This window comes from Tupaia chinensis, unplaced genomic scaffold (assembly GCF_000334495.1).
Source record: "Tupaia chinensis unplaced genomic scaffold, TupChi_1.0 Scaffold147980_1, whole genome shotgun sequence".
NCBI classification, from domain to species: Eukaryota; Metazoa; Chordata; class Mammalia; order Scandentia; family Tupaiidae; genus Tupaia; species Tupaia belangeri.
Genome location: NW_006207830.1, coordinates 366,924 through 381,479, shown reverse-complemented (window position 1 = coordinate 381,479; position 14,556 = coordinate 366,924). Strand labels below are relative to the sequence as shown.

The window sequence follows — 14,556 nt, the reverse complement described above, 5'->3', positions numbered from 1 at the left end:
CTATTCAGAACTTTGTGTGCTGATGAAATGCTCTGTATGTGCACATGAGGGGGTATGGAGACCACTTGAGAATGGCCAGTGCAACCTAAAAACTGATCTTTAAATGTAATTTTATTAAAAATTTTTACTGTAAGTTGCTTAATTATAATTGTATTTATTATGTACTTATATATTGTGTTATAGTTAGACAGTACACTATGGTTAACTGTAGTCTCAATGTTTTATAATATATATCACAAAATTTGTTTCTCCTACCTAAAATTTTGTACACTTTAACCAATATCTCTGCATTCCCCTCAGCTCCCTCAGTCACCAGTAACCATCTCTCTACTCTCTGTTTCTATAAGTTTGATTGCTTTAGGTTTCATGTGTAGATTCCATTTCTGTATCTGGCTTATCTCAGTCAGCATTAAAGTCCTACAGGTTTAAACATATTGTTATAAGTGATAGAATTTCCTTTTTTTTTTAAGACTGAACCATATTCCACATGTGTATGGGTGTATCTGTATATAAACACACATATATGTATTTGAACCACATTTACTTTATCCCTTCAGCTGTTGATGGACATAGGCTGCTTCTGTCAGTTGGTTACTGTGAATTATACTGTGATGAAAATAGGATTGCAGACTTTATTATATAATATCTTTAGTTTTTTGAGGTACCTCCATACAGATTTCTATGATAGCTGCACTAATTTATATTCCCAACAACAGTGTGTAAATTTTCTCTCTTCTTGACTTTTATCCACCATTTATCTTTCATGTTTTTGACAATAGCCATTCTGACAGGTGTTTTGTCAGAATGTAGTTTTAATTTACCTTTCCCTAAAGATCAGTGATGTGAGAAATTTTTTCATAGATCTATTTTCCATTTAGATGTCTTCTTGAGAAATGTTTATTAAGCTCTTTCCCCCTCTTTTAATTGGGTTATCTATTTTCTTGTTTTTGAGTCATTTCACTTATATTCTGAGTATTAACCCCTTATCAGGCTATGTAGCAGGCTTTGCAAATATTTTCTCTCAATCCATTTGTTGCCTCGACTCTGATCATTGTTCCTCTTTCTGTTCTCACATGAGAAGCTTTGTAGTTTTCTGTAATACCATTTATCTATTTCTGCATTTGTTGCCTAAAATCATTACCTAGACCAATGCCATATAATTTTATCCACATATTTTCTTCCAGAAGTTCCACACTGTGTAATTTTATGTTTGTCTTTAATTCACTTTGAGTTTGTTTATGGTATAAGATAAAGGTCCAATTTCATTCTGTATCTATTTTTTCCTATCACCTTTAGTGCTTTCACAAGTGGTCAGAGGATATCGTACTGGGTAGCACAAACTTAGATTAAGCTCACTGGAACTGAAGTGTTTTATAAAGTTCAATTTAAGCAAATGCATCCTAGTTAATTTTTCAGTTTTTTTTCTATGTCCTGCATTTTCCTGGTGTTTCTTTTCATTTTAATTTTTTTTAGGTGTAACTGAAGTAAATTTGCTGTGCAAAATAGAGTAGAAAACACAGTTTTATATAAGGCACGTGGTTTGTTAGATGCACTATCATCTTTACACCCAAACCAAGAAGACCCCTGCCCACTTTCCTAACCACTTCCTTTCATGGGGCAAGGCATGAAGGGGGCCAAAATGAATGCCCATCTGGAGTCCCATCCCCACCTTCCTAAATCATGCTTCCAGTACTCAGGACACTGTCCAAAGAAAATGAATGTTCTATTTTGTTAATTTCTTTTGGTTTTTAATTATACTTAATTCAATTCTATAAAGGCAAGCTAACTTGAATATACAGAAGCACCTAGAGGAAAATGTAGAAATTCTCCAGCTCATCCTCTTTCTAATGCCATTTGCATTTCTAGAGGTAACCACTCTTCACACTTTTGTGTCCTTCAGAATATGTCTACATTTTTACATAACATTTGTACCCATACAAAAATATAGCTTTTATACCCAGAAGGAATTATGTTATATGCTTAATTTGTATTCGTTCCATAATCTACTATTTAAATATTTTCTTAATAATGAGAATTTTGTTATTTACATTTTCCCACTAACAAATAAGTCTGCATTTATCCTAATAAGTTTATCTTTGTTTCGTACTTTTAAAGATATTGTTATATTAGATACCTAGAGTGAGATTGCTGAATCAAAGGGTATTCTTATTTAAATTTTGTATAGGCATTGATATATTACTTTCCAAAAGGCTTGAAATTTAAATGACACCTGAGAATGACCATTTTTCCACACATTTTTTATCAATTATTATTAGCTTTTAAAAGCTTTGTCTCAATAACAGGTAAAAAGTAATATGTCATGGGTTTAGAAAAGTTAAATCATCTGGGCTACTTTTTCTGGGAGCATCTTTCCTATGTTTATTGGTGCTTTTGTAAATGATCTTTACATGTCATTGTGGGTATGATTTCATTGTGGGTTACTGAGTTTTCTGTTCTAGAGGAATTTATATTTTATGAGTTGGTATGCTATATATTTTAAATTTTCTCACATTTATATCTTCTTTTTACACTTTGTTATCCAAGTGTGTATGCTCTACACGAGTTTAAACGGTACATAACATTTTCTGTTTGTCATTTATGACTTCTAGATTTTGTGTCTTGCTTAGAAGACCTTCCCACTCTTGTGTTGTTCTAGAATATTAGTTTTACATATTATTTATTTTTAAATTAAAAGTATTTATTTTATTTATTATTATTATTAGTTTTAAAAGTTTTGCTAAAGGATATATATGCTCACCAGATAGAGAGACAGAGGAAGAGAGAAGAAAGAGAAGGAAAGTGAGAAAGCAAGCCACCAGGAACCAGGTCTGGGACTTAAAATGTGGTTGGCAAAGTGGAAGTACAGTGCCTTAGTCACCACACCACCTGCTGGCCCCTTTACATGTTATTTAAATTTAAGTGTGTTATTCATATGGAATTTACTTTTTATTCACAATGTGTACAAAGCAAATATTTTTTCTCAAAGAAAATAGAACCATGAGAAATCTTTTATCTATTGAGTCCTAGACCCGGGGGCTTAAACTCACACTGGGCATGTGTGTGTGTGTGCCCAAGATCCCAAGATGAGAATGGAGGAGTAGGGATTGCGGCGTGGCCATCCCCCTGCAGGGTGATTTCTCGCTTTCTGTCTCTCTCACTCTCTGTTTCTGGTGAGCCCACACACCCTATAGCAAATGCCTCTCCAAAAAAAAAAAAGAAAGAAATCTTTTATCTAGTAGTCATCCACTATTTTGAGACAGCTGCCTTTATCATACATTCTTACATATAGCCTATATAATATGTGTGGGTGTGTATGTGTCTATTCTGTTCTATTGTCCTTGACTTTGGTGTAAAGGTATGCTGGTCTCATAGAATGAGTTTGGAAGAGTTGTTTTCTCCATTGAACATACAGTAATTTTGTCTGGTTGTGGTATTAAGATTGTTTTAATGTTTTTGAAAGAATAGGGATGATTGCCGTCTTTATCTCCGTTAACTAACAGCTGATAAGACTTATGTTTATTCAACAAATATTTACTGAGTTCCTGGCATATTACATACCAGAAATTGTTTTATGTGCTGAAGTTGTAGCAGGCAGAAATAATCCATATCATGATGGTTTGGTATGTCTTCCTCATGAAATATTTTTCTTTCTAAGCAATGTGTCATTTCCAATTTATTATTCTTTGTACAGTCACATTTTCCATGTTTAAAAATTGATTATATTTCTCTAGAATATTGCCCATTTCACCAGATCTTAGAATGTATTTTTAGAGCATTAATATAATTTTCTAGAAAACATAATTTCTTTGTAATTTGTTCTTTTGCTAGTTCCTGCTGCTGTGTATATGTGTGTATGTTTCTTTTCTGCCTTGTTCAAACTTGCCATACATTTATATCTATTACTTTTTACTCAGAGAATGAACTTTTGGTTTCATTATGTCCAAAGTTTCTATTGGGATGATGTAGGGGTGAAGAGGATCCTATTTTTGACTCTGTATTTTTCCTTTATAGTGCTTTTTTCTGGATTCTTAATTCGCCTATTTTTCTTCTTTTTATTTCTAAATAAATGAAAATATAATTGTGGTTTTTTAAATAATTCTTCTAAGAAATTCTTCTTCAAGGAAGAGTTGTCTATTCTCTCTCACTTATTTATGTTTCAATCATTGTGTTTTTTAATAATTATTTATTAAATTTTATTTATTCATTCATTTATTTTTAATTTGACAGAGAGAAACACAGAGAGAGAGAAAGAAGGAAAGTGAAAAAACAAGCCGCCAGGTCTGGGACTCGTGGTCAGCCATGTGGGAGTGTCCAGTGCCTTAACCACCATGCCACCTGCTGGTCCCAATCATTGTTCTTTTTAATCATGAAAATTTATTTTATGCTTTTAGTTATAATGCAGTTCTATTTATTTTTTGTACATATTGTTTCAACTTTGGCCATTGGGTGTTCTCTCTTTTAATTTACCTATTTATTTCTTCCATGAATGACAGAAACAAAAAAAAAAAGAGAGAGAGAGAGACAAAATAGACACACAGATTGAGAGAGACAGCATGCCCAACAGAATTATGACACCATAGTCCAACCCTAGCTTTCAGCCAGCTCCAGATTATGGACATAATTATCCCCACTGTATTCAGGAAGATCCCTGGACTTGAACCTTGAACCTTCCCAAGTGGGATTGCCTTGCAGAATTTCATGTATTCAGAACTATGCCATCGTCTGGTCCCCATTAGGAGCTCATTTAGTTGGTTTTTGTATCTTTTTGATAAATCACATCCAGTTTCTTTGGCACTATCTTACTTTGTCACTATAGGATGCCTCAGGCATCTATTTCCATTCTCGGTTCTCAGATTAGCTCTTTCTCCAAGGCCATCTGGTTGCTTTTATTGGAATATGTATTAAAAATTAAGATTAAATTGCAAGGTTTACTCTTTACTTCTGAAATGTGATCATCTTCAGGTGTCTTCAGCTTATGGAGCAAGGAAATGTATGCACATATATTTGCCAATATATATATTGGGTCACCAGAAAAGTCACGTTATATTTTTGCATAGCAGAACAGGAAAATATGTGATGACTTTTTTGACAACCCAATATGTGAATCTGTAAATATTTTATATGTGACCATCTATATATATGTGTGTGTGTGTGTGTGTGTGTGTGTGCGCACTTGTATGCGTAGTTGATTATTCTAGGCCTTTTGCCTTTTCTTACAACTTTTAGAATTGTCTTGTTGATACCTGAAAGGTTACTGGAGGGTTGATTGAGGTTGTGTTGAATATACAGATCAAATTGAGAAGAAATTACATTTTAACAATGTTGAACCTTCTAATCCAAGAACACAGAATATCTTTCCACTTATTAAAATGTTTACTAGTTTTTTCCTTGGAGTATTGTTACTTTCCATAAATAAATCCTGTACACATTTTGTTAAATTTTTATCTACACATTTTCATTTTGGTCCTATTGTAATTAATATTGCTTTTTTAAAAATGAGAGTGCTAATAATTTATTGCTGGTAAATATCTTTTGTATACTTAGCTTATATCTTGCAACTTTGTTATAATAGCTTATTAGTTCCTGATGGTTTTTGTTGTTTTTGCTGATTCCCTAGGATTTTCTACATAGAAAAACATATTAACTATAAACAAATACAGTTTATCTTTTCTTTGTACTCTGCATATTTTTATATTCTTTTCTTGTACTGACTAGGATTTTCAGATCAATGCCTAATAGGTGTGGTGAAAGTTCTTACTTTCTTACCAATGTTAGGGAAAAATTCTTTCACTTCCTCACCATTTATGTGATGCTAAAACTATAATTTCATAATTTTTTTCAATCAAATTGAGAAGAGTTTCTTCTATTTCTTATTTACTGGGAGTTTTTGTTATGAAGCATGTTGGATTTTGCCAAATGTGTTTTTAATATAAATCCATAGAATTATGTGACTTTTTTCTTTTCTTTTCCTCTCCTTTCCTGGCCTTTACTCTTCTCTCTCTCTCCCTCTTCCCACACTTTTCCATTCTTCCTCCCCTCCTCCCTTTCTTTTTCTCTTCTTTCTTATTTGCTAGAGGACATGTATGTATGCTCAAGAGAGAGAGGGAGAATGAGAGAGAAAGAGAGAATGAGAAAGCACCTTTCATGGGAGAAGGTCACACCACAATCCATTCTTCATTTCTCCTATTGAGATTTTGGGCGTGTGTGCACATGTGCCTAGCATGTGTTTCAAGCCACCAGATTCAGGACTTGACTCGTGCAGTTGGCCATGTGGGATCCAACAGCCTTCATTACCATACCAGCATCTGACCTCTGATTTTTATTTTTTAGCCTATAGACACAGTAAATTACACTTATTGACTTTTGAAAGTTGAACCAGTCTTGCCTATCTATAGTAAATCCCACTTGGTTATAGAGCATAATTCTTTAAAAACATTGTTGGATTCAATTTGATACTTTGTTGAGGAATTTTGCATCTATGTTCATGGGAGATATTGTCTCATGACTTTCCTTTTTGATAATGAACGTATCAGGATAGTGGTGCTCTCATAAAATGAGATAAGAAATATTCCTTTTGCTCTATTTTTAGAAAAATATTGTAGAAAATTGCATAATTTCATTCTTAAATGTTTAAGAATTTACTAGCAAAGGGATCTGGGCTGAATAATTTCTCTTTTAGATATTAGTAATTATTGACTCAGTGCCTTAAGTATAATAGATATAAGGCCTATTCAGATGATCCACTTCTCTTTGTGTGAATATTGGTCTTTCAAGGATTTAATTGATGCATGTATTTCATCAAACTTGGCATACATTTGTTCTCATTAATACTGTATTACCTTTTATTGCTCAAGAGATCAGTAGTGATAAGCCCTTCTCTTACTTGATATTGGTAATTTGTTATGATCTTCTTTTTTTCCTTGCTACAGGTTTGTCAATTACTCATCTTTTCAAATAACTGTTTTTTGTTTTTCTTAATTTGATCTATATTGAATTTCTAATTTTAATTTAATTGACGTGTTATAATTTTTATTATTTCTTTTGATCCGCTTATTAAATTATAATTTTTTTCTAATTTCCTAAAATGGAAACATAAGTTATCAACTTAAATCTTTCTTCATTTCTAATATATGCCACAAATTTCCCTTTAAACATTGTTTTTACTGCATCCTATAGATTTTGATAAATTATATATTTTGTTTGGAAAGGTTTTTGCTATAGGGTGCGTGCGCTCACCAGAAAGACAGAGAGAGACAGAGAGATAGAAAGCAAGAAATTACCCCCAGGCTGTATGGCCACGCCTCAATCCCTTCTCCTCCATTCTCCTCTCGGGAGCTTGGGCATACACATACACACACACACGCGTTCAGCATGAGTTTAACCCACTGGGTCTGGGACTTGAACTGCAGTCGACTACATGGGAGTCCAGCAACATAGTCATTATGCTAACTGCTGGTCCTGATAAATTATATTTTTACTGTTTATTTTAAAAATTAAATATCTTCTATGAGGTTTTTTTTTTTTCTTTTTTTCCCCGATGTTATTTCGGAATGTGTTGTTTAGGGACCAGCAGTTGGAGTAATGATTATGCCGCTGAATTCCCACGTAGTCAACCGTGGTTTGAGTCCCAGACCCGGTAGCTTAAACTCACACCAGGCACATGTGCATGCATGCTCAAGATCCCTAGAGGAGAATGGAAGAGAAGGGACTGTGGCATGGCCATCCCTTCTGGGGGGTGATTTCTCACTTTCTGTCTTTCTGCCTCTCTCTGTCTTTCTGGCAAGTGCACGTGCCCTATAGCAAAAACCTCTCAAAATAAATAAACAAATAAAAAGAAGTGTGTTGTTTAATTTTCAAACATCTGGGTATTTTTCAGTTATCTTTCTCTTGTTAATTTCTAGTTTAATTGGGTCATAGTCTAAAAACAAACTTTACATAATTCCTATTTTTTTAATTGAGAGATTTTTGCTATAGAGTGTGCGTGTGCTTGCTGGAGAGACAGAGACAGAAAAATCATCCTCTGGGGATGGCCATGCCACAATCCCTTCTCCTCCATTTGCCTCTCAAGATTTGGGGCACAGATGCATGGCTGGCATAAATTTTAAGTTGCCAGGTCTGGGACTTGGATCACAGTACAACAATGCAACAATTATGTTATGTGCTGGTCCCATGATTTCTGTTTTTTTTTTTTTTTTTAGATTTGTCAAGGTGTGTTTTCTGGCTTATAATGTAATCTATGTTGGATAATGCTTCCTATAAGCTTCAAGAGCATGTATATTCTACTTTTTGATGGTGTATTACATAAATGTCAATTAGATCTAGTTGATTGTGCCATTTGGGTTCAATATATCCACCCTACAGTGTTCTGTTTTCTTATTCTATTAGTTTGGTATAAAAGTAATTGCAGTCTTGAACCATGAATTTATCATAACTAGGCTCGGACACATCTTTATTTAGTTAGTTTATTTTTTTTCTGAGAAACTTTTGCTATAGAGTGCATGTGCTCGCCAGAGAGACTAGAGAGATAACCAGACAGAAAGTGTGAAATCACTCTCCAGGGGGGTGGTCATGCACAATCCATTCCCCTCCATTCTCCTCGAGATTTTTAGCATGTGTGCACAAGTACCAAGTGTGAGTTTTAAGCTGCCAGGTTCAGAACTTGAACCATGGTTGATCATGTGGAAGTCCAACACCTTAACCACTACACCACTTACTGGTTCCAGACACATCTTTATTAACCGAAATGGGAACCATTACAATCAACATATTTTTTGCCAATGAGAAAAAAAGTTTGTTTATTCCCATAGTGTAAAAATCCGTACTTCAGGATTCAACAAACTCTTGGAAAGCATCTTCTACATCCTGCTGGTTCTGGAATTGTTTTCCTTGCAAGCAGTTGTTGAGATGCTTGAAGAAGTGGTAATTGGTTGACAAGAGGGCAGGTGAATATGGCAGAAGAGGCTAACTTGCATGGTCCAATCCATTCCAGTTTTGAAGTGTTGGTTGTGTAATATGCAGTGGGCATTGTCATGAAGAATTAAACCCTTTATGTTGACCAATGCCTGCTGTGGGCACTACAATTTTTGGTTCATCTCATCCATTTGCTGAGCTTACTTCTCAGATCTAATGGTTTTACTGGAATTCAGAAAGCTATAGTGGATCAGACCCCACCAAATGATGACTTTTACCTTTTCTGGTGCAAGTTTTGCTTTGGGAAATGCTTTGGAGCTTCTTCTTGGTTCACCCACTGAGCTGGTCATATCTCATTGTCATATAAAATCCACTATTAATCTCATGTCACAATCCAATAGAAACATGGCTCATTGTTGAGTAGAATAAGAGAAGATGACACTTCACAGCAACTATTTATTTTATTCTTGGTCAACTCATGAGGCACCCACTTATCAACTTACTCCCATTTATCGACTTTTTTTTTCAAAGATTTTAAACCTTAAAAAGGTTTTTGACATAGGGCACATGCACTCTCTGGAGAGAGACAGAAACAGAGAAAATGACAAATTGGCCTCCAGAGGGGTTGGCTGGTCCACAATCCCTTCTCCAATTTCTCCTCAGGACTTTGGACCTGCATGTATATGTGCTTGGCATGATTTTTCAAGCCACTGGGTCTAGGATTCAAACCACAGTGAGCCATGTGGGAGTCCAGTCCCTTAACCACTACACCACCGACTGACCCATTATTGAGATTTTTTAGCTTTCCAACTTGCTTTTAATGCTGAATGACCAGAGAATGCTCTACGTTTAATTCTTCAGCAACTTCTCATGTAGTTGTAGAGGATCAGCTTCAATAATTGCTCCCAGTTAGTGGTTGTCAACTTCCAATGACCAGCCACTATGCTTTTCATCTTCAAGGCTCTGTTCTTTGGAAAACTTCTTCTTTATTACATTTTTAAAATATTTATTTATTTATTTTTAATTTAGATTTAATCACTGTATTCCCATATAGTATATATGGTTTTTCCCAGCATGAATACAGTGCGTACTAGTCAAGCCAAAGACATTACTATATACATTATCATCAGCAGATCATTTTTCATTTTTGTGTTTATTAAATGTATTATTTGCTTTTTCCCTGATCTACTCCCTCCCACCTTCTCCACTCCCTCCTCCCAATCCTGTCTCTAGTATCTATAGTTGCCCTCCCTGCTTTTAGAACTTTCAATTTTTCAGTTTCAGCTATGGAGCACAGACATTCGTTATATATTGAGTGGGGACATACTCAATTTTTACACTTTTTTTTTAAAGATGTGTGTTTGTTCCATGATCAGTACAGACCATATGAAAGTCAAACCTCTAAGTGACTCCAGAGTTTGGCTAACACTGAGGCACCAGCATCGTAGTGCAGAGTGGGTTCTCATGGCAGGCATAATCTCACAGAAGGCTCTAATGATAAATTTTTAAAAAGAGAAAAAAAAAAAACTAAAAACAACAACAAAACAGAAAAGTGTGGGAAGGAGAAGCTGGCTTGTGGGAACTAGACTCTGGGCAGGGGAGCCACTGCCTTGACCTGTGTACTCTTCCATTGCCCACGTTCAACTCATCCTCTGGCCCTTCCTTTTTTGATAAGAAAAAAAAAGTATTGAGATTAAAAAACAAGCCAACGAATTGTGGGGGAGGACTGTGTAAAAGTTCTTGAATTCCCACTGCACTGTATGTTCGTACCAGTTCCTGGGCCAAGTGCATTGTTGAGAGCTGTCCCCACTGCTTTACAAACCATTGTAAAATCAAGTGAAAAAAACTCTTGAAATTGCTTGTCTAACATTATTTCCATAGTCTAAAATACACATAAAATAAACAGTATATAATAAGTTATTAGCAAAAAAAATATAGCCATAAATGGAAAATGATGTACAACAGAGCCACATTTATTAAGGATGTATTCAATATCAAACAGCAAATTTTAACTATGAATAATCACAATTTCTGTTGCATTAACCAAATATAAATTACTGATAGACTTGTATTATTAAAGTTTCTAATTTCTCGTCTATTCTGAGTTTAATTCTGGGAAGAGTGTAAGGTCTACATCAAGATTTTTTTTCTATTTTTTCTTTCTTTTTTCTTTCCTTCTTTCTTTCCTTTTTTCTTTTTCTTTCTTTCTTTCTTTCTTTTCCTTTTGTTCTTTTTCTTTCTCTCTTTCTCCTTTCTATTTTTCTTTCATTTTTTTTCCTTTCTTTCTCTTTCTTCTTCCTTCCTTCCTTCCTTTCTTTCTTTTAAATTTGTTTATGGATGTCTAGTTCCAGAAATATTTGTTGAAAAGACTAGCTTTATTACATTGTATTGCCTATGCTCCTTTGTCAAAAAATCCTTTGCCTGTATAGATGAGACTCTATATCTGGGCTCTCCATTGATCAGTTTGATCATTCTTGCACTAATATCAAATAGTCTTTATTACTGTAGCTTAATTATAAATCTTGAAATCAATTCTTCAACTTCGTTCTTAATATTTTGTTAGCTATTCTGTATCACTTGATCCTACAAATAAACTTTAGAATCTGTTTGTTGAAAACCACAACATAATCTTTTTGAATATTATAATTGAGATTGCAGTAAATCAATTTGATTGATTAATGATCAAGTTGGAAAGAGCTGATTATCTTTTTTTTTTTTTTGAGAGGTTTTTGCTATAGGGCACGTGCGCTTGCCAGACAGAGACAGACAGAGAGACAGAAAGTGAGAAATCACCCCCCAGAGGGGATGGCCACGCCGCAATCCCTTCTCCTCCCTTCTCCTCTCAGGATCTTGGGCACGTACGCACATGCGCCTGGCGTGAGTTTAAGCTGCCGGGTCTGGGACTCGAACTGCGGTCGACTACATCGGAGTTCAGCAACATAGCCATTACGCTAACTGCTGGTCCCAAGAGCTGATTATCTTGATAACATGGAGAATTCTTATTCATGAATTTGGAATATATTTCCATTTGTATAGTGTTTACATATACTTGATCAGAATTTTGTAATTTTTCTCATATAAAACATATACATATTTTGTGAGATTTCTGTATAGGTTTTTAGATGATTATTTGTCTTGTGATCTCATTTCTCTGCTTGGCCCAAGAAAAGACATTGTCTCTCAATTTGCACAACTTTTTCTTGATTTAAAGGTGGGACTATTGTCTTTCCAACTTTTTATGTTAGAACTGGAAATTACAAGTTATTTGTGTATTTGAAATATTTTTACTAAACATTTTATTATAGAGATCAATAAAGGAAATAAAGAAGCATAGGTTGTGCATGAAAACTCCTGGGAACATCAAGTAGTTTGGCATGCTTGAGGTCACAGTGTATGTGTGGAAGAGGCTACATATAAAATGATGAAAACAGTTCTGGGAGGAGTCACAGGTGAGAGTCCTTGCAGAGTGCTTTACATTTAATTTCATCAAATAATTTGTATCTTACTCTTTTCTAAATTTTTCATGTGTAACATTGGGTCCAGTAAGTAGAAATTACTTAATAAAATTCTATTTATTAAATAAAAAACAATGGAAGGAAATATATTTGAAAAGCCATACTTTAAGTTAAGTCAAAATGATACTTCACATTATTCTTAAGAAATATAGAGATTTATTCCAGAACTCATTTAAACATTCAGCTTAGCATGTTCGTGAGTACTTAAACATATAAAAATACCTTTTAATTTCCCACGTTTCCAAATGTTAAGGAACTCTGCATTTAGATGGTGATTTTTCAATTTCAATTAATATTTATAAAGACCTCTTGCTTTTTTCCTGATGAATAGAAATTTACTCTTTGGGTAATATTCCTAAAATTAACACTGATACTCTCTGGAGGTGGTTTAATGTTCTAGCTGTCCTCTCCTATATTCTTCCAAGGACTATTGTTTCTTTGGTGTCCCAAGACCACAAGACAGGATGTTTTCTCTGTCAGGTGTTTTCTTACCTAATTTTAAGAAAAACAATTCTTCACTACCCTTATAAAGTGAAATAATAGTGATTTGTATTTTGCTTTCTTGTCCGTGATTTTAGTTTCCCTTAGGACTGAAAATATTGGGTTGTTGGAAAAGTCATAACATATTTTTGCATTAAAAAAAAAGAAAAATACATCATGAGTTTTCTGACAACCCAATAGATATGCAAGGCAGAGCTTTTCATTACAGATGACAACTGAATATTTATCCAGAGATCTGAGGGACAACTTGTACTTTTGTTGTTCAGGGATATAAATGGGAGATATGTCAGTCCATGGAAACTCTGTCTTGTGTCTGGCATTCAGAAATTCACCAAGTTTTATAAATAAAGGCCATATGTAGTGTAAAATATTAAACTATAGATTTTGAGAATATTTTAGTTTATTTTATATTACAAATGAAGTCAGTATTGGACAACTTCAGAGAATTGTTCTTGTTTACGAATGAGTTACTGGCAGAATTGAAATTTATTTTCTTTTCTTTCTTTTCTAGTGAGCCCCCCACCCCCAATGGAGCTCATGCACTCACCAGAGAGGAAGACAGGTGGACAAAGGGAAAGTGAGAAATTACCCCCCACAGGGAGGATAGCCATACCACAATGCCTTCTTTATTCTCCTCTCAGGATTTTGGGTATGCATGCACACAAACCTGGTGAGTTTCAAGACACCAGATCCAGGACTCAAACCATAGTCAGTCATATGGGAGTCAAGAGCCTTAACCACCATGCCACCTGCTGGCCTCAAATTCACTTTTTTTTTTTTCAATTGCTAAGGGTATGCACACTCCCTAGAGAAAGACACAGAGAAAGAGAGGAGAAAGCAATCCCCACAATTCCTTCTGCATTTCTCTACCCCATTGGTATTTGGGGCTTTCACAGACATGCGCTCAATGTTTTGCAATTTGCTAAGACTGGGATTTTAACTACGATTGACCATGTGGGATCTAGCTCCCTTAACCACTACAGCATAGGGCCAGTCCTAAAATTCATTTTCAATTTAGCAATGTTTTTCTTATCTTGGTTTTGAAGGCTGATTATTTTTAATTATCAAAACCTGGAAAAGGTCTCAATGCTTTCTTGAGTTTTACCCTTAGTGTTTGTAATCAAATATGAGGTGCTCAAATGTTTAGTGTCTTATAGAATGACACAACATTCTTCCTGTGGTAAATGAAATAGTAGAGAAATTCCTCAAGGGGGTAGAGGAAATTATTTCAGAGAAATTTACAGATCCCCTGATAAATATGACCATTTTCTTCAGCAGTTCATTCACCAGGTTATACCAAGCAGATGAATCCAGTAAATCATTCCCAGTGACAGAATTTATCTTTCTGGGTCTTTCTCAGATATGGGAGCTGAGGCTTCTCTCCTTCATTATCTTTTCTACTGTGTATATTATGACTGTAACTGGAAATTTCCTTATTGTGGCTGTTGTAACCTCTGACTCACACCTACACACAACCAGGTACTTTCTTTTGGGCAATTTTTCCTTCCTGGTCTTTTGCTACTCTTCCATTGCGGCACCCAGGATGCTGGTGAATTTACTCTCAGGCAGCCACACCATTTCCTTTGGTAGCTGCCTGACTCAGCTCTTCGTCCACTTCGTTGGAGGCATA

The 14,556-nt window shown here is 34.8% G+C and overlaps 1 pseudogene; it reads left to right on the top strand.

The window, feature by feature from the left end:
• Positions 1-14,230: 14,230 nt before the first annotated feature.
• Positions 14,231-14,556, top strand: part of LOC102477321 (olfactory receptor 4D5-like) — a 962-nt pseudogene continuing 636 nt past the window's right edge.